Source organism: Balaenoptera ricei, chromosome 15 (genome assembly GCF_028023285.1).
Source record: "Balaenoptera ricei isolate mBalRic1 chromosome 15, mBalRic1.hap2, whole genome shotgun sequence".
NCBI classification, from domain to species: Eukaryota; Metazoa; Chordata; class Mammalia; order Artiodactyla; family Balaenopteridae; genus Balaenoptera; species Balaenoptera ricei.
Window position 1 is genome coordinate 54946603 of NC_082653.1, and position 22505 is coordinate 54969107.

The 22505-nt window shown below is 42.4% G+C and overlaps 1 protein-coding gene across 13 annotated transcripts in view; it reads left to right on the plus strand.

Moving 5' to 3' along the window:
* Nucleotides 1-22505, plus strand: part of RBFOX1 (RNA binding fox-1 homolog 1) — a 2209300-nt gene that overhangs the window by 89615 nt on the left and 2097180 nt on the right. The window lies entirely within an intron of this gene.

Consider the following 22505-nt stretch of genomic DNA (forward strand, 5'->3'; position numbering starts at 1 on the left):
TCTGATTTCAGTATGTATACAGACAAGGTGATTTGCTAAGTGTATGGATTAGTTTATAGACCCTTTAAAGGCTTTTTTTTTGCATAAGTAAATGCAGAAATTAAAAATAGCCCCTCATTATACTTCGGAACCTAATACTTCTGTCAGTTTTGTTGTAGCCTAGTTCCTAGGACAATATCTGGCATAGAATTAGGTACTCAATAAATATCTGCCTAATAAACATTGTTGAGTGTCTGGTTTGGAAATCATGATCATCTTACCTCTAGGTTATGTAAGTCGATGGATAAGTTGATAATATTATTCTGGAGGAGATGAATTTTTCTTCAGGCTCATGAGCTCTGTGCCTGACCACATAGTTGAGAACCAGAAGTGGCCTGCCTACTGAAGATAGAAACTCTGGGAAGGCAGGAAGGGGGTTGCATTTTTAGAATATAAATAATTTATAGCCTTGTTTTAAGGATAGAGCGTGACACAAGGCAGAGAGGCTTTTGGGATGATCGTGCTGGCCACTGTGGTTGTTACTAATCCTTTTTGAAAAGTCTTCTCAAGTAACAGCTCCTCTTCTATGAGAACAGAAACTCATGTTATGCCTTAGTAGTCATGTTTTTTTCCTATGCAGACTCTTGGCCAAAGCTGGACAAGAGGTGGGCACATGACCAAAGCTGGACCAATCAGATTCTCTCTCCTGGGAATTTATAATTGGGAAATAGAGTCTTGTTAATTTCGACCATTGTTTCTCTGTGTGAACTTGAGAGCTGCGAGTTGGGTATTTCTTGTCAAGGAGAGACAGAGACAACTGATTTGCAGAAAGAAAATGAAGGAGTCCTGGAGAGAGAAGCAGAAACTTAAGGTCATTTGATTCCAGAGAGATGGGGAGAGTAGTTTTGTGACAGCTTCCCATGGAGTCTGTCTGCCCCTCCTGCCATTGGGTTGCATGAGACATTACTGTTACTGTAATATTTAGTATGTTATAACTGTACTGTTATAATAAAATGTGAATTTAAACCAGTTCAGGTGGATTTCTGTCACTTTCAACCAAACTGGCCTTAACAAGTCAGTGATCATTAAGAGACCAGTCTCAAGTTAGTTTTTGCTGAAGAATTTAGATTTCTCCAAAGGCTAGAGCTAGCCTTGATAGTGAGTCCTCAGAGAAAAATGGACAGAGTAAATGGGTCGGGGTGATTGTGAACCTACCAGTATGGGGCCCTGAAGCTCAGACAAGGATGCTTTGGGAGTCAAGTGGGAGAGCTTTCCTTGCCTGGGGACTGAGAAGGAGCCACAGAACCCAAAGTGGCTGCAGGATGATAGGAGGCTGAAGGTGAGCCACACCTCAAATTTCAGGTGACCCTGGGAATCCCATCAGACGTTAGAGTGGTGCCAGATTTAAATTCCAAGTTGTTTAGAAATGAGTGGAGAAAGATTAAGTGGTCTGTTTTCCCAGTGAGCAGTGCCAGTAAAACCAACATGGGACTAGATTTGAATTACCTTAGAATAAGGAATCTGAGCTTTACAACCCATCCTTTTTTTCCCTGGTATTTTGTTTTAAGTGAATTTTTTCAGCAAAAGTCTAACTTACTCTAGGTTGAATTATGACAAAAGGCAGTTTTCCACATCTAGGGCTGTTCTTTGTTTGCCCATAAATGCAGAGTACATTGTGTGGCTGCATTAATGTACTGTCCTCAGTCTATTAAGAATGTTATGTATTAAAAACTGGGGTGGAGGGAGGCAATTGGACCAGAGTAATGATTTTCACATCTTTTCTTCATATTGTTAAGTTTGTATAGAGGTGCTAAAAATATTGCTTTAAGCATAAACTTTTATTATTAGTCAAGGTTTCTTAGAAGGTTGTTTTGAGAAGGATTCTGAGACTATGTCCTGGTTTAGTGGGAAAGAATTCTATGATCTATTAGTGATGCCTGCCTTGGGCACATAATTAGGAGTGCTGACATCTGTCATTCCTGAACTAGGAGAAATTTTTGGTAATAGTTAATGAACACATTCATGAAGCATCTAGTTGATGGGTGGAATTGAGGTCAGTGATGTAAAGGTTTTAGAGATGTGAACTGGCCCTTGCCCCTAGGAAACTTCCACTAAAGTTGATATAAATAAGCATATAGACATGGAACAGCAACTAATAATAGTTTAAGGTAGTATGTGATTAATCAATTCACACAGAATGTTTGCCATATACTAAGCACTGTCCACTGTGCTGGAGACACAGTGATGAATACACAAGACAGATCAAATTGCTACTATAGTGTGGGAGACAAAATGGCAAACGAGCAAAACAAACAAACTATATAATTCCAGATAGTGACAAGTGTTCAGGAGAAGTGTAAAGCTGGGTGAGTGGGAAGAGAGTGAGGGAGGTATATGGCTATTTTAGAAAAGGTTTTGGGGAAATCTTCTCAGAGAAGATGACAATTGAGCAGAGACCTGTATGATACAAGGGAGCCAAATAAACAAAATATACATGAATATCTGGGGAAAGGGTGTTCCAGGTGGAGGGAACAGCAAGTTCAAAGACCCCGAGGCAGGAACAAGCTTGGTGTGTTAGAGATGCAACAAGGAGGCCAATGTAGCTGGAGCAGAGTGAGTGAAAGAGGAGTGGGGAGGGGGGAAATGAGGTTGGAGAGGATAGCAAGGACCAGACCATGCAGGGCTTCTTAGATCATTGTAAGGAGTTGAGAGTTTTGCTTTGAGCTGGATGGGAAGCCATTGGAGAGTTTGGAGTAGGGAACGACATGGCCTGATTCATGTTGAACAGTTGCACTGGTTGCTATTCGAAGACTTGGCTGTTGATGGGTGAGAGAGAAACAGGGTGCCCACTTAGGAGGTTGCTGCAGTATAGTACACAAGAGAGATCATGGTGGCTAGAATGATGTGGTCATGATGGAGCTGGTGAAAAGTGGTGGATTCAGGCTATATTTAGAGTTGGGGCTGACGACACTTGCTGATAGGCTGGATGTGGGGTGGGGAGAGAAATTGAGATATCTCATAGGTTTTTTACTTCAGCCCAGAGCCAGCATCATGAAAATGCAATCTGTACAGTGGCATGGGGTCTGGCACTTAGAGGGGCCCAAAGCTTGGTTTAATGCTCTGCCGTTGACATCTTGAAATTCTTTTTTTTTCTCCATCTGATGACTTTTTTTTTTTAACACCTTTATTGGAGTATAATTGCTTTACAATGGTGTGTTAGTTTCTGCTTTATAACAAAGTGAATCAGTTATACGTAGACATATATCCCCATATCTCTTCCCTCTTGTGTCTCCCTCCCTCCCACCCTCCCTATCCCACCCCTCTAGGTGGTCACAAAGCACCGAGCTGATCTCCCCGTGCTATGCAGCTGCTTCCCACTAGCTATCTATTTTACATATGGTAGTGTATATATGTCCATGCCACTCTCTCACTTTGTCCCAGCTTACCCTTCCCCCTCCCCATATCCTCAAGTCCATTCTCTAGTAGGTCTGTGTCTTTATTCCCATCTTGCCCCTAGGTTCTTCATGACCATTTTTTTTTTCTTAGATTCCATATATATGTGTTAGCATACGGTATTTGTTTTTCTCTTTCTGACTTACTTCACTCTGTATGACAGACTCTAGGTCCATCCACCTCACTACAAATAACTCAATTTCCTTTCTTTTTATGGCGGAGTAATATTCCATTGTATATATCTGCCACATCTTCTTCATCCACTCATCTGTTGATGGACACTTAGGTTGCTTCCATGTCCTGGCTATTGTAAATAGAGCTGCAATGAACATTGTGGTCCATGACTCTTTTTGAATTATGGTTTTCTCAGGGTATATGCCCAGTAGTTCGATTGCTGGGTTGTATGGTAGTTCTATTTTTAGTTTTTTAAGGAACCTCCATACTGTTCTCCACAGTGGCTGTATCAATTTACATTCCCACCAACAGTGCAAGAGGGTTCCCTTTTCTCCACACCCTCTCCAGCATTAATTGTTTGTAGATTTTTTGAAATTCTTAATAATTTTGAACAGAGGCTTTTGCACTTTATTTTGCACCATGTCCTACAAATTAGGCAGCTGGCGTTGCTTGAGCCAGTAGACGAATGGTGGCCCCATTTATGAAGGTAGAGGGGGCTAGAAGAGAGACATTTGGGGGGTAGATATGGAGTTTGGACCATGGTCAGTTTGAGAGGCCAGTTAGGCACCCCAGTGGAGCTGCTGGGTTAGTTGTCTAGAAGAGTTTTCAGAAGGGGAAGCCTCCCTGCCAGGACTGGAGTCATGGAGGTCATTCTGAAGGAGGTGAGATTTGAACTGGCCTTTTGGGAAGAGTATATGCCAAGTCCTGTCCCCTCCCTCTGCACAGAAGAGGGGTCAGTGGTTGGCAGGGTATTGGTTATGTCCTTTAGTGTGGACTTTGTCTTAATTTTATTCTAGAGCATAGGGTGGACAGTACACGTTGACTTACTGAACAGGCATAATTTTTCACCTCCTGATTGCTTTGCTCTTATCTGCCCTTTCCCCCCAAACAGTTGTTTTGCTGATGCCTGGGGTGACCACCAGCTCCAGAGGTGGGTTCTGCAGCAGTCTCTGGAGATGTGAGGAAACTTAGTAGCCCTGCCTTTGGAAACTCGGATCCACTATGCTGACAAGTCCCAGGCTTTGAGTGACTCTGTCAAAGGTGGCTGAGACAGCCTTGGGGGACTACAGAGGAGGGTCCCTGTGGGTGCTGGGATTTGTTGTTAACCCTTCTAGATACAGTCTCTGGAGTATCTAGATACAGAGGGCTTGGACTCCATCCCTTCCTTCTCTGAGACCCTGGGAATCTCATCAAGTCTCAGTGGACCTTGGTTTCTCTATTTGTAAAAGATGAATAATAACATTTCCTACTTCATAATGTTCTTGCTAAATGCTCTTTCTCCCCTCGAGGACAGTACTCCCTTCTGCTCTGGGGAAGCAGAGCTGGACCTAGACTGCATCATGAAGGAAGACTTGGTAGTCACCTACTTGTACCTCGAAGCTCATTTAATCTCTTTTGGCTTCCTTGGTACACATCCAGACCCTAATTAGGATTGGTAAAACGACATCCAGCACAGAGAGCTGCTTACCTGCTTTCCTTATTATGGACATGTGGCTGTTTCTCCAGCACCTACTACTCCCCTAATCATATAGCAGGGTCGTGCAGTTTGTCTGTGTGTGTGTCCCCAACCCCACATCCAGGGATGGGTCCTGATTAGATCAAAGTAATCTGGATAATTCCTCTTCTTTTACCCCAGTGATTGGTTCAGGGTTGGACTTACCATCCAGGCCCAAGTCAAGGTCATTCCATGACCACATTGATAAGGAGTGGACACACAAATTAGAAGGGTCCGATCAGAATGAGGCTTAGGACTTTTGTCCCGCCCCCAATAGACATGAGTAAGGAAGCATGTGGCCCTAGTCATTTTTGACATTCATCCAATACCTAAGGTGGGAGGCAGAGTAGGGGGAGGGAAAGAGACAGAGTGTTTGGTGACATCGTTTCTTGATCAAACCATACTTGAAGTCCTACCATTGTATTTTTCAGTTAAAGAGTTATTAAATTCCCTTTAACATTTTCATTTCTCTGAGGTTTTAAAAATTACTTTCATCCAAAATCATCCTACTGATACAAACATACTCTGGGTGCCAAGTCCTCAAATAAATAGTGAAATAAGATTTACACAGTTCGTATCTTTGTATCTAATAATATTTGGAGGATTATTCAACTCAGGACTTTTTGAATATAGCAAAGGGGTTATTTAAGAATGATGACACTCATATCATGGAGTGTAACTGTAATCTTACTAAATAGTTCACCTGGGGTACTTATTTTTGCATGTGTGTGCTATGCAGTGGATATCTGCTATGCTTGTTTCTCTTTAAGGAAATAGTAAAAACCATTGGGCATATATAACTAAGAGACTAGTCTTTCTTCGGGTTTGATTTGATGTGTCCTGCTGATGCCTTCTACAGTATACTCCTCTTTCCTGTGCTTGTCTATGCTGGGGTGAGGTGCACATCTTTATATCAAGACCCTATTGCTATTTTCAGAGAAATAAAGTTTTCTATATCAGTCATTTGTTCAGGGGTTCACCTTAAGAACTGAGTCTTACCTTCAGTATTTCTATGGAAATTTGTTTTCCTCTAACACCTTCTGCAAACACCTACTACTGTCTCCCTAGTACATTAGATTTGTGTTCTCTGTGTCCATGGGCTGCAGCTCCCCCCTCACTAATCCAAGTGCCCCCATCCTTTGGTCAGCTCTGTGTTCTGTGTCATTGGTAGGAGCTGTAGAGCTCATTTGTTTTGGCACCAAAAATGACCTGATTGGAGAGCAAGCTAAAAAAAAACTACTCTTCCCACTGAGTAAGAGCACAGTGTGCCCAGTTGAATCACATGCACTGCCTGTTTCCCATCTTGTTTCTCCTTCAATATTCCACCCTCTGCCCAAATTCAAAACCTGCCAGTTCAGTGTCTTATGATATTTATTCTCATTTAGGTTTATAGATTTCATACTCAAAAGGCTGTTTTTCCTCATAGGGGCCTTTTCTCTGCCATGAGGACACCCTGACATCAGGTCATGTTGGGGAAACCTGCTTGGAACTCTCTACTTCAATGTGGATTTTATCCACGTTTATTCCAAATTTTATCCATTGAGATGTCACATTATTTTTTTGTTGGCAAAATATAACTGTATTGCAAAGAGTAAACAAAATGATACAACTTTGTTTAAAAAGCACTTGCACAGCACACTTAGAGGAAATAGGAGTGTCACCACAGTATCTCCAGGTCTTATCATTGATCATACTGATGGAGGCATGTTACTATCAGTAACCCCCAAGTTCATGTTTTTGCCTCAGTCTATATAAATGGGACATCTAGGTCCCACCTTGTAAAATTCCTCTTTCTCCCAGTATTTGGACTTTACAAATGCCCATCCACCTTCCTGCCCATGCAGTTACCATCATGAGGATGTCCCCATCCATGCCCAAGGGGGGCTGCCCCTGACCTTCCTTGAATTGCCCACCCTTGAGTGAGAGGCAGGGCTGTGCTTTCTACTGAGAGGGGACTTGTGCCTCCCTAGTTCTCATTGTACTTTGTCACCCAGGCCCCACTGCTGTCACCCAGGCCCCACTCTACTGGGGTCCAAAGTCTCCCCAAGTCCGAGCCAGGTCAAAGGGCCCCTCGAGAAATAGGTGTCATGTTCTTCCCTTTATCCTCGCATTTCCCTCCTCCCCTCGGTGCCCCTCACAACAAGATAGCAAAACATACCCAGTTCAGACCCAAACATCAGCTCTCGTGAATGTCCACACTTGCAGACACATGCCCAGGGAGGTCAGCCACCCTCCAGCTACATCAACAGCCAAACTGTGAGCTTCAGATCGGACTTAGCAGCTCCTAACCCACGGAGCACAGCTCTGTCTCCCCGACTCTCAATGGAGGGTTTCTGTTTGTGTGAAGCAGCAGCACTAGGAAGATTTAATTTCTGTCTGCATTTGGCCCCTCACTCAGAGGAGGAGTTTCCTTCCAATGAGTGGGAGAGTGGGTGGGAGCCGATGGGCTAATGTATTGCAGGCCACTCCCACCTCCCTCCAGGTTCATGGTTTAACAAGAGGCCTTCTGGAAGTAATACCTAGACTTACAGGAATGATGTTAGTGGCACTTTAATGGGCTGGTGGGAGATGTCTTAAGAGAGCTTGACCCTCCAGAAGCTCCCCAACCATATTGTGTGGAAGAAACCCTGATAATTATGCCCGTGTGAAACTACCAGGGAAACTTGCTTCCCTCGAGACACGCAGAATGGTGTGGTTTAGAGGATAGTCACCAAATGCTTGATTGGTGCCTTTCGGAATCTGTGCTGGGACTTGGAAACTCAAAGGCTCTTTGCTTCCAGGAGCCCACAGTGTGGCAAAGGACACAGACAAACACATAGATAACTCTGGCAAACTGCATTACCTCTGCAGAGCTCCTGGGCTCTGGAGGCAGACAGGGGTCGAATCCTGCATTGGGTCCTTACTATCTGTGTGGCCTCCTGCAGGTTGCACCCTCTGGTCTCAGGATGCCCAGGTATAAGATGAGGAATAAAAACGGTACCCATCGTATAAGGCTGTGATGAGAATTAGTGAGCACATGCCTGGCACGTCTTCAGTGCTCAGAAAGTATCTGATTTAAATCATTATCATTATATAAATTGTCATGGGAGTAAAAATGAGGGAGGAATTAATTTTGTAGAGAATTATGGGGAAGTGAAGACATTTGAACCACATCTCAAGGGCTGCATAGGATGTCACATGATGGATGAGAAAGAGAGGGTGCCATGCAGAGAGAGGTGAAAGCAAGAGCAAAGGCCTTTTGTTTCTTTAACCAAGTGCTCTTGAGGTTTTTCTTGGTCTGGTGCTCCTGCTTGGCCCTTGCATTTATCATTTGCTTTTCCCTGTGTGCATGTCTTGCCATCTCCCCTGGGTTTTAAATGCCCTGTAGTGGAGTGGAACATGCCCTGGCAGGGAGGGTGGATCAAGTCCTGGCTCTGCTGTTTTCTAAGGTGTGACCCTGTCTTGTCAAAGGTGTCATGGTACAAAGCATGGTCTCTGGAGCTGAGCTGCCTCGGCCCGGTCCCAGCTCTTTCATCAAGTGGCTTCGTATCTCTGCTCCTCAGTTTTCCCATCTACAAAATGGGGATGATAACAGCACCGCCTCAGGAGCTGGTGTGAGGGTTAAATACCTGATCACATCTTCAGCACTTAGGACAGGACCCAACACAGGGCAATGCCCTGTCACTGGTGGTGGATGTCTGCCCTTTGCACTGGCCGCTCCTTCTGCCTGGAAAGCTCTTCCCCACTGGGCTCGCTCTCTCACTCCTTTAGGTCTTCACTCAAGTTCACCTTGTCAATGAGGCCTTACCTGGCTGCACTATTAAAAATCACAGTCTACCTCCTGGCACCTGTATTTCCTCTTCCTGCTTCATGTTTCTTCCTATATATTTGCCTTATTTGTCTGTTATTGTCTGTCTCTCCCAAATAGAGTATAAACTTCATGGAGGCAGGGGTTTTGTTTGTTTTGTTTGATGCTGAATCTGTTCATGTCAAATAGTGTGTGACACATAGTAGGTGCTCAACAAATAGTCATCAAATGAATGTGAATGAACTCAGCCCCCTTGAGCCATACTTTCGTCCTCTGTAAAATAGAACTAGTAGCCAATATCAGATAGATTACAAGATGCTGCTTTATAAGTAACAAAACCCTAGATACATAGATTAGATAACAGTATAGTTGAAGGCAAGGATTATGTCATACATATGTCTTCTTATTGACACCATACACCTAGAAAACTACTATTTATCCACCCATCCACCTACCCACCCAACCATCCATGCATCCACCCATTCACCCACATACTCTCCCAGTCATCTATATGCCCATCCATCCATCTACCCACCCATCTATCCACTCACCCATGTATTTCATTCCATTATATCCCATTCCCCACCCATCCATCCATCCATTCACCCATCCACTCACCCACCCATCCATCTCTTCATCTATCTGTCATCCATATACTCATCCATTCATCCACCCATCCATCCACTCATTCATCCATCTCATTCCATCCTATGCCATCATCCATCCATCCATCAACAATAAATGTTTATTGGATGTATGTTGATTACTAGGCATTGGAATAACATTAATGACTACTATGAATAGGTAAAAGTTACTGAGAACTCACTACATGCCACACACTGTGTTAAGCATTTTGCAAAGAACATTTTATTTCAACAGCCGTATGAAGTAGACCCTATTACCACACCCCTATTTACAAATGAGGGAACTGAGGCACTGAGAGGTTAGAGACTTGCCTGAGATCCCATGTAGGAAGTGGTAGAGCTTGGGTTCACACTCAGGTTGGCTGCCTCCATTACAGTTTCCCTTAACCCCTGTATGTCCCTCTTCATACAGAGTTCACAGCCTGACAGTAAAGACAGATGTGGAACAAGCAATTATGCAAAGAGCAGGCACTCAATAAAGGTATTTAATGGATGTGTGCTCTCTGAGTGTTGGTTAAGAATGAGGACTCCCTTTCCGGGGAGAGAGCCAGGTTGTGAAAATTCCCAACACCCAGTGCTGTTTTGGAAACCTCACTGCCTTTTCTTCATCCATTCGTATGTGGATGGACATTTAGGTTGTTTCCGTATCTTGGCTATTGTGAGCAATGCTACAATGAACATGGAGGTGCAGATATCTCTTTGAGATCCTGATTTAAATTCTTTTGGATAAATACCCAGAAGTAGCATTGCTGGATCACATAGTAGTTTTATTTTTAATTTTTTGAGAAACCTCGGTACTGTTTTCCAAGTAGCTGCACCATTTTACATTTCCTACCAGCAGGGTGCAAGGGTTCCAATTTCTCCACATCCTCCCCAACACTTGTTGTCTACAACAGAATATTCTTCAGCCTTCAAAAAGAGGGGATTCTTGCCCTTTGTGACAACATGCATGAACCTGGGGGACATTATGCTGAGTGAAGTAACAGTCACAGAAGGACAAATGGTGCATGATTCCACTTATACATGGAATCTGAAACAGTCAGTCTCATAGAAGCAGAGAGTGGAATGGTGGTTGCCAGGGGCCGGGGGAGGAGAATGGGGATTGCTGTTCAATGAGCAGAAAGTTTCAATTATGCAAGATGAATAAATTCTAGAGATCCGCTGTACAACATGGTGCCTATAGATACTATATTGCACACTTAAAAATTTGTTAAGAGGGTAGATCTTATGTTATGTATTCTTATCACAAAACAAAAAAGGAAGAAAGAAAAGAAAACCTCCCAGCCTCTGACTGGTTTGGAAACCACCACTGTGGATCTCTGGGTCTGGCGGGGTCCCCGGGAGCTGAGCTGGATTCTGGCTGCTGTGGTCCCTGTCCCGCAGCGCCACTCAGAGGCTGGGGAAGCAACCTGCCGCCCAGAGAGCCCTCCGTGGCTGGGAACACTCTGCACCGTCCTCCAGTTCCTGCTCACCCTGCGTTCGTTCCCACCACCAGGCATTTTTCACTCCTCTATAATTACCCAGGCTAATTAAATAAATTGATCTGCTGATGTACACTGCACAGTCATTTCTGTGCTGTAATTTGGCTTTAATAGAACCGCCGCTTGAACGAGAGGAAATGAAAGCCCCGGGTAGAAGTAGGATCTTTTAACTTTCAAGAAAAATAATTTTTCAGGGAGTTTTGGTTCCCTGCATGTGCATAATGTATGCACTTGCTGTCAGAATTAACTGGGAAACAGCAGCTGTCTGGTAAGGAGAATAATTTGGGAGCCCTTCTGTCATGAGAAACTCAGACTGACTCTGAGTCTTGACAGGAAGCTCGTAACTTTGGAGGCAAATGGGGCTCAAAGCATATTGTTGGCTCTGGGTTCTGACCTCCGTGGGGATGTTCTGGTAAATGGCTGTTGGTTCTGGATGATACAGGGGGTGTGTCAGGCTCACCCACTCTGGGGACAGGAAGTGAGGTGCCCCCTGGACCGTGTGATGGTTAAGAATGTGATTTTGGGCCTAATACCATCTGGTTCTCATGTCACCTTTGCCATTTACTAAATGTGCATTTCTTTCTGCACATTGCTCTGTCTACTGGGAACTCAGTCCCTCTTCTGTAAAATGTACCACCTTGCAGGATTGTGGTTGAGGAATAAATGAGCTCGAGACTGCCCCACATGTGGTGAGAGCTTCAGAAACATTAGCTGCTGTTTATGTTTGTATCAAAAGCCATCGCTCACCCACCCAGCATTTGTTAAGCAATAACCATGAAGTAGGTACTGTGCGGGTGGGGCAGGACAACCCGACAGGCTTAAACCTTGTTTAGATGAAAGTCTCTAAGGGGAGCCTGCTACCCTGGTTCTGCCCATGTTCAATGGGAGTCAGGATCTTGACAGCATCAATAATGCATTACTGATTTATTTCCCCTTACCATGTCTAGGCACTGCTCCAAGCACCTTATAGGTACTAGTTCAATAAGTGATAATGATTGTTATCTATTGAGCTCTGTGCCAGAGCTTTAATATGCATGATGTCATTTTATCTTCCAACCACCCTATAAGGTAGGTACATTTATCATACCCCCTTTAGAGATAAGGAAAGTGAGGCTTGGAGAAGTTAAGTGATGAGGGTCACATGGCAAGTGGGAAGGAAAAGCAGGACTTGAAGTTGGGACTATGTGACACCAGGGTTTAAACCATCTTGTCAAAGTGTCGTCAAATATGGTGCTCAGGGTGGTCACTCAGCCCCCTAACTTACGTGTGATGGCATACATTCAACTCAAGGTGTTATGATGATGACAAAAGATTTTGTTGAACGTGGTTGAGCCTTTGCCCTCTAGGAAGACTTGTGTGCAAGTTACTTTATGCCTGTGAACTTAGGAGCTGGTGAGACCCTCCAGCTAATGTGGCTGAGGGAGGAAGTCAGCTTGGACCCCTTGATCTCCCAGGCCTGGGGACTCTGCCTGCGTGCCCCTTGTTATTCCTTTCGGTGGCACCATTGGTGTCTGCGAGAACTCAGCCACGATTGCACCATGGTTAATTGTGCTTTGTTGTCTTCTCCTGCGATGGGAATGGTATTTATTGATTTATTTCCCCCTCCTTAAGAAAAAAAGCTTTATTGAAGTATACTTTATGTACTATAAAATAAAATGTACTAAGTAAAATGTACAATATGTACAATAAATATGTACAGTAAAATAAAATGTACTAAAAATTTAATGTAAGGGCACAATTCAGTGATTTTTAGTAAACTTACAGAGTTGTGCGACCATCACCACGATCCCGTTTTGGACTATTTCCATCAAGATATACCAATAGCCAATAAGCACATGAAAAGATGCTCAACATCATCAGTCCATTAGGCAAATGCAGATAAAAACCACACTGAGACACCACTAGGATGGCTGTGATAAGGAAGATGGACAATTAACAGGCACTGGTGGGGATTTGGAGAAACTGGAATGCGTAGACATTGCTGGTGGGAATGTAAAATAGTACAGTTGCTGTGGAAAGACAGTTTGGAGTTTAAAAAAAAAAACGTTTAGCATACTTTTACCATATAACCCAGCAATTCCAATTCCAAGCATGTTTCTTCTATCAAAAGTTCATAAATAACAGAAGCAAAACCTGTGAGTCACCAAAGTAGTAATTAATAAAAGTTTATTGTGCACACACCAGAAAGACTGCAAACTGGGAGCACTCAAACTGAAACGTGAAATGAGGCTCAGGGGTATATTGTTCTAAAGCAGCTTATTAGTGAAAAAGCAATGGCTGTTTATTTTTCACAGTGATTGGTTATAATATTAGAATTTTCTTACATGATAGGGAATTGGTCAGCGGTTACCTCACATCCACCTTGGGAAATAGTTTAAGTTTCGCTCACAATTTCCAGAGGCATAAGCCAGAAATGACCCAGGTCAAGTTAGTCTTGCAAAATAAGCTAAAAGAAACTTTGTGTGACTAAACTGGTTTTGTCTGCTCAGGGAATTTTCAAGGCATGTCTCCATTTGTTTTTGATGTTAACACACCCAATTTTTTATCTCAGAAAAAATTTAAAACCTACAGAAAAGTTGCAAACACAGTTTAGTGAGTATCTATATACCCTTCACCAGTGGTTACATATTTTCCCTCATTGGATTTCTCTCTCTCTCTCTCTTTACACATGCACACACATATGCACTTTTTATTAAACTAAATTGAGAGTAAGTAGCAGATACTATGACACTTCACCTTTGAATACTTGGTCACATATCACCTAAGATCAAGGACATTCTCCTACAAGACCACAATGCAATGACCACACTTGAGGAATCTAATGATGATATAATACTCTTACTTAATGTACACTCCATAGTCAGTTCCCCAGTTGTCCTAATAATATTCTTTATGGCTGCTTTAAAAAAAAAGTCTAGCATCCAATCCAAGACAATACAGTGCATTTTGTTTTCATATTTGTAAAGACTTCTTTACTCTGGAGGAATTCCCTAGCCTTTGTGTGTGACAGTGTGTATGTATGTGTGTATGTATGCATGAATGGGTGTATGTATGTGGGTATGCATATGTGTATGTATGTGTGTATGTATATGTGCATGAGTGGGTATATGTATGTGAATGTGTGTGTGTTTGTATGTATGTGAATGTGTGCATGTGTGTGTGTTTTAGGCCATCCACATTTTTAAACAGTCCAGGTCAGATGTTTGCCAGAATGTCCTGCTTGCAAATGCAGGATGGATTTATCTGCTTGCTGCCTCCTGCTTGGACTCAGGTGAGCCATTTTGGCAGTAGTCGTACATAAGCCATGCCGTGTCCTTCTCCATGCATCACATCAAGAGATGCGTGATGTCAGTGTGCCATTATCCATGAGGTTAAGGGAGAGGCATTTTAAAGTCACTTTGGTGAGAAGAGTCACTTCCTGCTTGAAACCCAGGCTGGAAACCCATTTCCCATTGCGGAACAGAATGCTGTGTGGACTGTTGAGCACCTGTGTGGGATACCTGGGGATTCTGTGCTCTTCCTCCTGCCCAGTCCTGCATGGTTACACGGGGTGCTGGGGGACTGAGGTGAATAGACACAGCCCCTGCTCTCAGAGGGGCTAGTGTCTGGCGGGAGCAGCTGCGGGACACGTAAGCCCAGAGCAGCATGGTAGGTGGTGAAACTGAGGGTGTGCATGGGGAAGGATGTACGCAGGAGCTGTGGGTACCCATCAAGGTCTTGGCTGATGACTGCTGGGCACTGAAGGACGAGTCTCTGTCTTTCTTGTCAGACCTTAGGACTTTTCTCTCTCCACTGTTTTTCAGTCTTTCTCTCTCTGCAACCCGGTCTAACCTTGGAAAGTGATGGACTTGAATTACAGCCCTGCCTGCATCCCTCGTGGACTATGTGACCTTAGGCAAGTTGCCTTGCCTTGCTAAACCTCAGTTTTCTCCTGTGGGATGGAGTTATAGTGGCGCCTCCCCCAACCAGGCCACCGTGCTGGTTGAATGAGGCAGTACATGTTGTGCAGGGCCTGGCGGAGAAGCGATCAATACATTTGCACTATTACTATTTTTCTCTTTAATCTTGAGCTTCTTTCCAGGCCTCATCCTCTGTACAAAGTGTGCCATGCCAGCTCTTTATCCCAATGTCCCCGTTGGGTAGGACACTCTATCTTTTTGGAGCATGCTGTCTTAGGTGCTGCCCTGCCCATAAGCCAAACCTCGGACAGTCTCATTGATTGGGAAGATACCAGAGAAGGTTGGAAGGAGTGGAGAGCCCAACCCCACCTAAGGGGAGCTTCTCAGACTCTTGTCACTTGAGCCACTTGTCAGCATGAGCTGGGCAGCCCTGGATGGCATTGGCTGACATAGATAGAGGGTCATTCAGGGCTCTGTGGCTTGGTTTGTGATCAGTAGAAATTGGAAGGTGTGTGTGAGTATGTGTGTGTGTGTGTGAGACAGAGAGAGAAAGAAAGAGAGAGACAGAAAGAGAAATTCAATACTTGGATCTTCTCAGCTCAGAAAAGTTGTGCCCTTATTGGATTTGACACCTCAAACGTTGAGGAAATGGAATTTTCATGAGTTTTTCAAACTTGAGTCATTCCCTACGTCAGTAAGGGCCTGGCAGGAAACAGAGGGCATGCTTGAATTAGGATAATTCGCAGCAGCTTTAATAACAGGACCAGGAATGGTAGGGCATAGGGAGAGTGGGCCTGGAGAGGTGAGGGAAGGAGCTGTTGGTGGAATCTTGAAGGAGCTCGGGGTATGCGGAGGGCCACTTTGCAAGGAGCGATGGCCTCGGTCAAGGGCCACAGCCAGATCAAGGCAACCTGGAAAAATGTGGGGGACAAATACCCTAACCTCACTTCTCCCTCCCCCTGTGCATTATTGTGAAGCCTGGGGGAAAGGGAGCCCTCTGATGCTATTTATCAAGGTCCAATTCTGGGGCAGAGAGGAGAAGGATGGAGGGTAGATCTGGGGGCGGGTGCAAACAGGAGACAATTGGCATCTTCCCACACGTTTGTACATTTTTGTGCATGTACCCCCTCTACTTATTAATTAACTGCTATTTTTTAAGTCAGTGCACATTTTAAATTTAACTAACTCTATTTCAAAAAGAAATAACAACAAAAAATTACAACCAGCTTCACTAGCCATAAGTGAAAGGTAATTGTAAAAAAATACAATGAAAGCTAAGTAATGTATCATTCTAGTTGGGTACCTTTGCCAGGTAAAGACTCAGAACCAGAGGTCGGCTGAAGCCGGGCTTAAGCATGCAGACTGGCCAGTTTTGAAGAGGTGTTAAGCGCATTGCATCACAGACAGAATTTCTCCTTGATGTAATTAGGAAGATTGAACGAGGGTTGGAAGAGGAGTGCAGTACATTAAATAGTGTCCCCCCAAAGACATATCCAGTCCTAACCCTCAGTACCTGAGAATGTGGCTTTATTTGGAAGTAATGTCTTTGTAGATGTAATTAAGTTAAAGATCTCAGGATGAGATCATCTTGGATTTACGGTGGGCCCTAAATCCAACAATTGGTGCTCTTAGAAAGAAGAGGGAAGTTTGAGACCAGAGACACACAGAAGGTAAGGCCATGTGAAGAAGGAGGCAGAGATTGAAGTGATGCATCCACAAGCCAAGGGACGCCAAGAGTTGCCAACAGCTATAAAGGAGGCACAGAATGGATTCTCCCTCAGAGCCTGCAGAAGGAAACAATCCTGCCCACATGTTGATTTTGGACTTCTGGCCTCTAGAATTGTGAGAGGATATATTTCTGTTGTTTTAAGCCATTGAGTTTGTGGCAATTTGTTATGACAGCAATAGGAAACTCTACAGGGACTAGCTCTCATTATGACTCAACATTATTTACTGCTGTGCTCATGTTCTCCTTAAGGTCACCTTCATAGAGTCCTCTCTAGGACCATCGGTTGTATGTGCCTGCACTTTGGGGGAAAAATTGATTGGATTGTGAGTTTTGACTTTTGTCTCTTTCTTGTGTCCCCACTCCTGCCAGGTGTCAGGCTCTGAGTAGCCATGCAAAGCATACTTGTTGAATAAATCAACAGAAACCAAAAGGTAACTAATGACATTAGTCAACATGATGGCTGAAAATGGCAAACTTAATGTGTGCTGTAAGGTGAATTCAAAGACTGTGGTCTAAGTCTCCTTAGAAATCACTAGACTTGTTGAGGAGGAAATTGGTTGACTTGATTAAATTGATGTTGTCTAGATGTCGTCATCATCATCTTCATCACCAGTACTAATAACAATAGCTGATATTTATCGAGTGCTTGCTTTGTTACTAGGCATTGGGCTAAATGCTTTATGTGCATTATTTCATTCAAGCTTCACAGGTACCCAGTAAGATAGGTGCTATTACTTTATTACATCTGATAGATGAAAAACTGAAGCTACAGTTTAAGCAACTTGCTTAAATGGCCATACAATTCAAAAACAATGGAGCTAGAAGTGGAACACCAGTAGCCTGATCCAGAGCCTGTGCTCTTTACCACCATGTTCTGCCACCACTCAGATGTGAACCCCATGAGCATTTATTGAACGCACCTCTTGAGTTGGCTACCCAAGCCCTTCTTTGGGAACTGTACCTCCCACCCATCACCACATGATGCAATGGTTGGGTTCCCAGCAGCCATTCTGTTCTGTGTGGTCAAGCTCCTTGGCCATAGCTGATTGGTCCAGGGATGAGCATCTGACCATGTCTGGACCAATCAGAGACCTCTGCCAGGAATTTAAAATTGGGACTGAGAAAGAGGGAGCCATAGCTCACCCTGAGCTGTAGGCAGGTGCAGAGAATGGCCATGGTTCTGCGTTGTGGACAGGGAACAGAAGAAATCAGTCTTACAGGGAGAGAAGAGTGAAGTACGTATTCAGGCATGAGAGAGGGAGAGAGAGAGAATTCTGAAGTCCCCACAGCAGTGCATCTCAAACTTTAATGTGCATATGAATTCCCTAAGATCTTGAAAAAAATGCAGATTCTGATTCAGTAGGTCTGGGGAGGGGCCTGATTCTTCATTTCTAACAAACTCCCAGGTGATGCTGATGCTGCTGGCCCATGGACCACGCCCCAGGCTTTGGTTCCAGCCCATGCTAAGGTCTGACAGTGTTCCTGTCCTTGGATTTTGACTTGCCAGACACAGGTCACACCTGTATCCTTAGCTGAAATTGTTCCCTTTCCATAAGCTACCACAGAGAATTTCTGTTCTTTGAAACCAAGATTCCCAGCCACAATGTACCTGGTGGGACCTCTGTACTGGGGTCATGGACCCACATCTCTTGTCTCAGGGCATGATAATTGTCTGTATGTCTGGCCCCACCCCTGATTAGATTCCAGAGACCAGGTCACGGGCTTCTTGTAGCCACGTTGTATCTTGTTCATTACTGTGTTCCCTGCACCTGGCACATAGGCGGCATTCAAGAAAGGTTTGTTGAATGAATACAAGAAAGAACATCACATAGGATGCAGGAGTCCCAAGGGAAAATCTTGGCTCCAGCAATGACTTTCTGGCTAAATTTCTTACTTTATCAAATTGTTATGCCATTTGTTGTAGAGGTGCTGTTGAGAATATGACCTGTTAGATTTCTCAGCATTATCTGTCTTTATATTGTTCAGCACCAAGAAAGATTTCTATGCTTGATCATATTTCTGTTTTGGCATTGCCTAATAAGAAGCTTATAGTTCAATCTGTGGTTTAATTAGTAATATGGTAGGACTTTGTGGGTCTGATTTTACCCTCTTTTTTTTTTAATAGAAAAGTTGCAAATTAACTTTTATTGCATTCATAAAAAGGTATAACAATTAACAAATACTCAAAATAATTAATTTACCTGTAATATAATTAAATTCTGAGTTTTTAAAAACTTTTTTTTTAACATCTTTATTGGAGTATAATTGCTTTACAATGTTGTGTTAGTTTCTGCTGTATAACAAAGTGAATCAGCTATATGTATACATATATCCCCATATCCCCTCCGTCTTGCATCTCCCTTCCACCCTCCCTGTCCCACCCCTCTAGGTGGTCAAAAAGCATGGAGGTGATCTCCCTGTGCGATGCAGCTGCTTCCCACTAGCATTTGGGAACTGTATATACATTTGGTAGTGTATATATGTCAATGCTACTCTCTCAGTTCATCCCAGCTTACCCTTTCCACTCTCCGTGTCCTCAGGTCCATTCTCTCTGTCTGAGCCATTATTCCTGTCTTGTCCCTAGGTTCATCAGAACAATTTTTTAAAAATATTCCATATATATGTTTTAGTATATGGTATTTGTTTTTCTCTTTCTGAATTACTTCACTCTGTATGACAGACTCTAGGTCCATCCACCTCACTACAAATAATTCAATTTTGTTTCTTTTTATGGCTGAGTAATATTCCATTGTATATATGTACCACATCTTCTTTATCCATTCATCTGTCAATGGACACTTAGGTTGCTTCCATGTCCTGGCTACTGTAAATAGTGCTGCAGTGAACATTGTAGTACATGACTCTTTTTGAATTATGGTTTTCTCTGGGTATATGCCCAGTAGTGAGATTGCTGGGTCATATGGTAGTTCTATTTTTAGTTTTTTAAGGAACCTCCATACTGTTCTCCACAGTGGCTGTATCAATGTACCTTCCCACCAACAGTGAAAGAGGGTTCCCTTTTCTCCACACCCTCTTCAGCATTTATTGTTTGTAGATTTTTTGATGATGGCCATTCTGACTGGTGTGAGGTGATACCTCATTGTAGTTTTGATTTGCATTTCTCTAATGATTAATGATGTTGAGCATTCTTTCATGTGTCTGTAGGCCATCTGTATATCTTCTTTGGAGAAATGTCTATTTAGGTCTTCTGCCCATTTTTGGATTGGGTTGTTCGTTTTTTTGTTATTGAGCTGCATGAGCTGCTTGTAAATCTTGGAGATTAATCCTTTGTCAGTTGCTTCATTTGCAAATATTTTCTCCCATTCTAAGGGTTGTCTTTTGGTCTTGTTTATGGTTTCCTTTGCTGTGCAAAAGCTTTTAAGTTTCATTAGGCCCCATTTGTTTCTTTTTGTTTTTATTTCCATTTCTCTAGGAGGTGGGTCAAAAAGGATCTTGCTGTGATTTATGTCATAGAGTGTTCTGCCTATGTTTTCCTCTAAGAGTTTGATAGTGTCTGGCCTTCCATTTATGTCTTTAATCCATTTTGAGTTTATTTTTGTGTATGGTGTTAAGGAGTGTTCTAATTTCATTCTTTTGCATGTAGCTGTCCAGTTTTCCCAGCACCACTTATTGAAGAGGCTGTCTTTTCTCCATTGTTTATTCTTGCCTCCTTTATCAAAGATAAGGTGACCATATATGTGTGGGTTTATCTCTGGGCTTTCTATCCTGTTCCATTGATCTATATTTCTGTTTTTGTGCCAGTACCATACTGTCTTGATTACTGTAGCTTTGTAGTATAGTCTGAAGTCAGGGAGCCTGATTCCTCCAGCTCCATTTTTCTTTCTCAAGATTGCTTTGGCTGTTCAGGGTCTTTTGTGTTTCCATACAAATTGTGAAATTTTTTGTTCTAGTTCTGTGAACAATGCCATTGGTAGTTTGATAGGGATTGCATTGAATCTGTAGATTGCTTTGGGTAGTATAGTCATTTTCACAATGTTGATTCTTCCAATCCAAGCACATGGTATATCTCTCCATCTGTTTGTATCATCTTTAATTTCTTTCATCAGTGTCTTATAGTCTTCTGCATACAGGTCTTTTGTCTCCTTAGGTAGGTTTATTCATAGGTATTTTATTCCTTTTGCTGCAATGGTAAATGGTAAATGGTAAATGGCAGTGTTTCCTTAATTTCTCTTTCTGATTTTTCATCACTAGTGTATAGGAATGCAAGAGATTTGTGTGCATTAATTTTCTATCCTGCTACTTTACCAAATTCATTGATTAGTTTTAGTAGTCTTCTGGTAGCATCTTTAGGATTCTCTACGTATAGTATCATGTCATCTGCAAACAGTGACAGTTTTACTTCTTCTTTTCCGATTCGGATTCCTTTTATTTCTTTTTCTTCTCTGATTGCTGAGGCTAAAACTTCCAAAAATATGTTGAATAATAGTGGTGAGAGTGGGCAACCTTGTCTTGTTCTTGATCTTAGAGGAAAAGGTTTCAGTTTTTCACCATTGAGAATGATGTTGGCTGTGGGTTTGTGATATATGGCCTTTATTATGTTTAGGTAAGTTCCCTCTATGCCAACTTTCTGGAGAGTTTTTAATCATAAATCGGTGTTGAATTTTGTCAGAAGCTTTTTCTGCATCTATTGAGATGATCATATGGTTTTTCTCCTTCAATTTGTTAATATGGTGTATCACATTGATTGATTTCCATATATTGAAGAATCCTTGCATTCCTGGGATACACTCCACTTGATCATGCTGTATGATCCTTTTAATGTGCTGTTGGATTCTGTTTGCTAGTATTTTGTTGAGAATTTTTGCACCTATGTTTATCCGTGATATTGGCCTGTAGGTTTTTTTCTTTGTGACATCTTTGTCTGGTTTTGGTATCAATGTGATGTGGCATCGTAGAATGAGTTTGGGAGTGTTCCTTCCTCTTCTATATTTTGGAAGAGTTTGAGAAGGATAAGCGTTAGCTCTTCTCTAAATGTTTGCTAGAATTCACCTGTGAAGCCATCTGGTCCTGGGCTTTTGTTTGTTGGAAGATTTTTAATTACAGTTTCATTTTCAGTGCTTGTGATTTGTCTGATTATATTTTCTATTTCTTCCTGGTTCAGTCTCGGACGATTGTGCTTTTCTAAGAATTTGTTCCTTTCTTACAGGTTGTCCATTTTATTGGCATAGAGTTGCTTGTAGTAATCTCTCATGATCGTTTGTATTTCTGCAGTGTCAGTTGTTACTTCTCCTTTTTCATTTCTAATTCTGTTGATTTGAGTCTTCTCCTTGTTTTTCTTGATGAGGCTGGCTAATGGTTTATCAATTTTATCTTCTCAGAGAACCAGCTTTTAGTTTTATTGATCTTTGCTATTGTTTCCTTCATGTGTTTTTCATTTATTTCTGATCTGATCTTATGATTTCTTTCCTTCTGCTAACTTTGGGTTTTTTTGTTCTTCTTTCTCTAATTGCTTTAGGTGTGAGGCTTGGTTGTTTATTTGAGATGTTTCTTGTTTCCTGAGGTAGGATTCTATTGCTATAAACTTCCCTCTTAGAACTACTTTTGCTGCATCCCATAGGATTTGTGTCATCGTGTTTTCATTGTCATTTGTTTCTAGGTAGTTTTTGATTTCCTCTTTGATTTCTTCAGTGATCTCTTGGTTATTTAGTAATGTATTGTTTAGCCTCCATGTGTTTGTATTTTTTACAGTTTTTTTTCTTATACTTGATATCTAGTCTCATAGTGTTGTGCTCAGAAAAGATACTTGGTATGATTTCAATTTTCTTAAATTTACCAAGGCTTGATTTGTGACCCAAGATATGATCTATCCTGGAGAATGTTCCATGAGCACTTGAAAAGAAAGT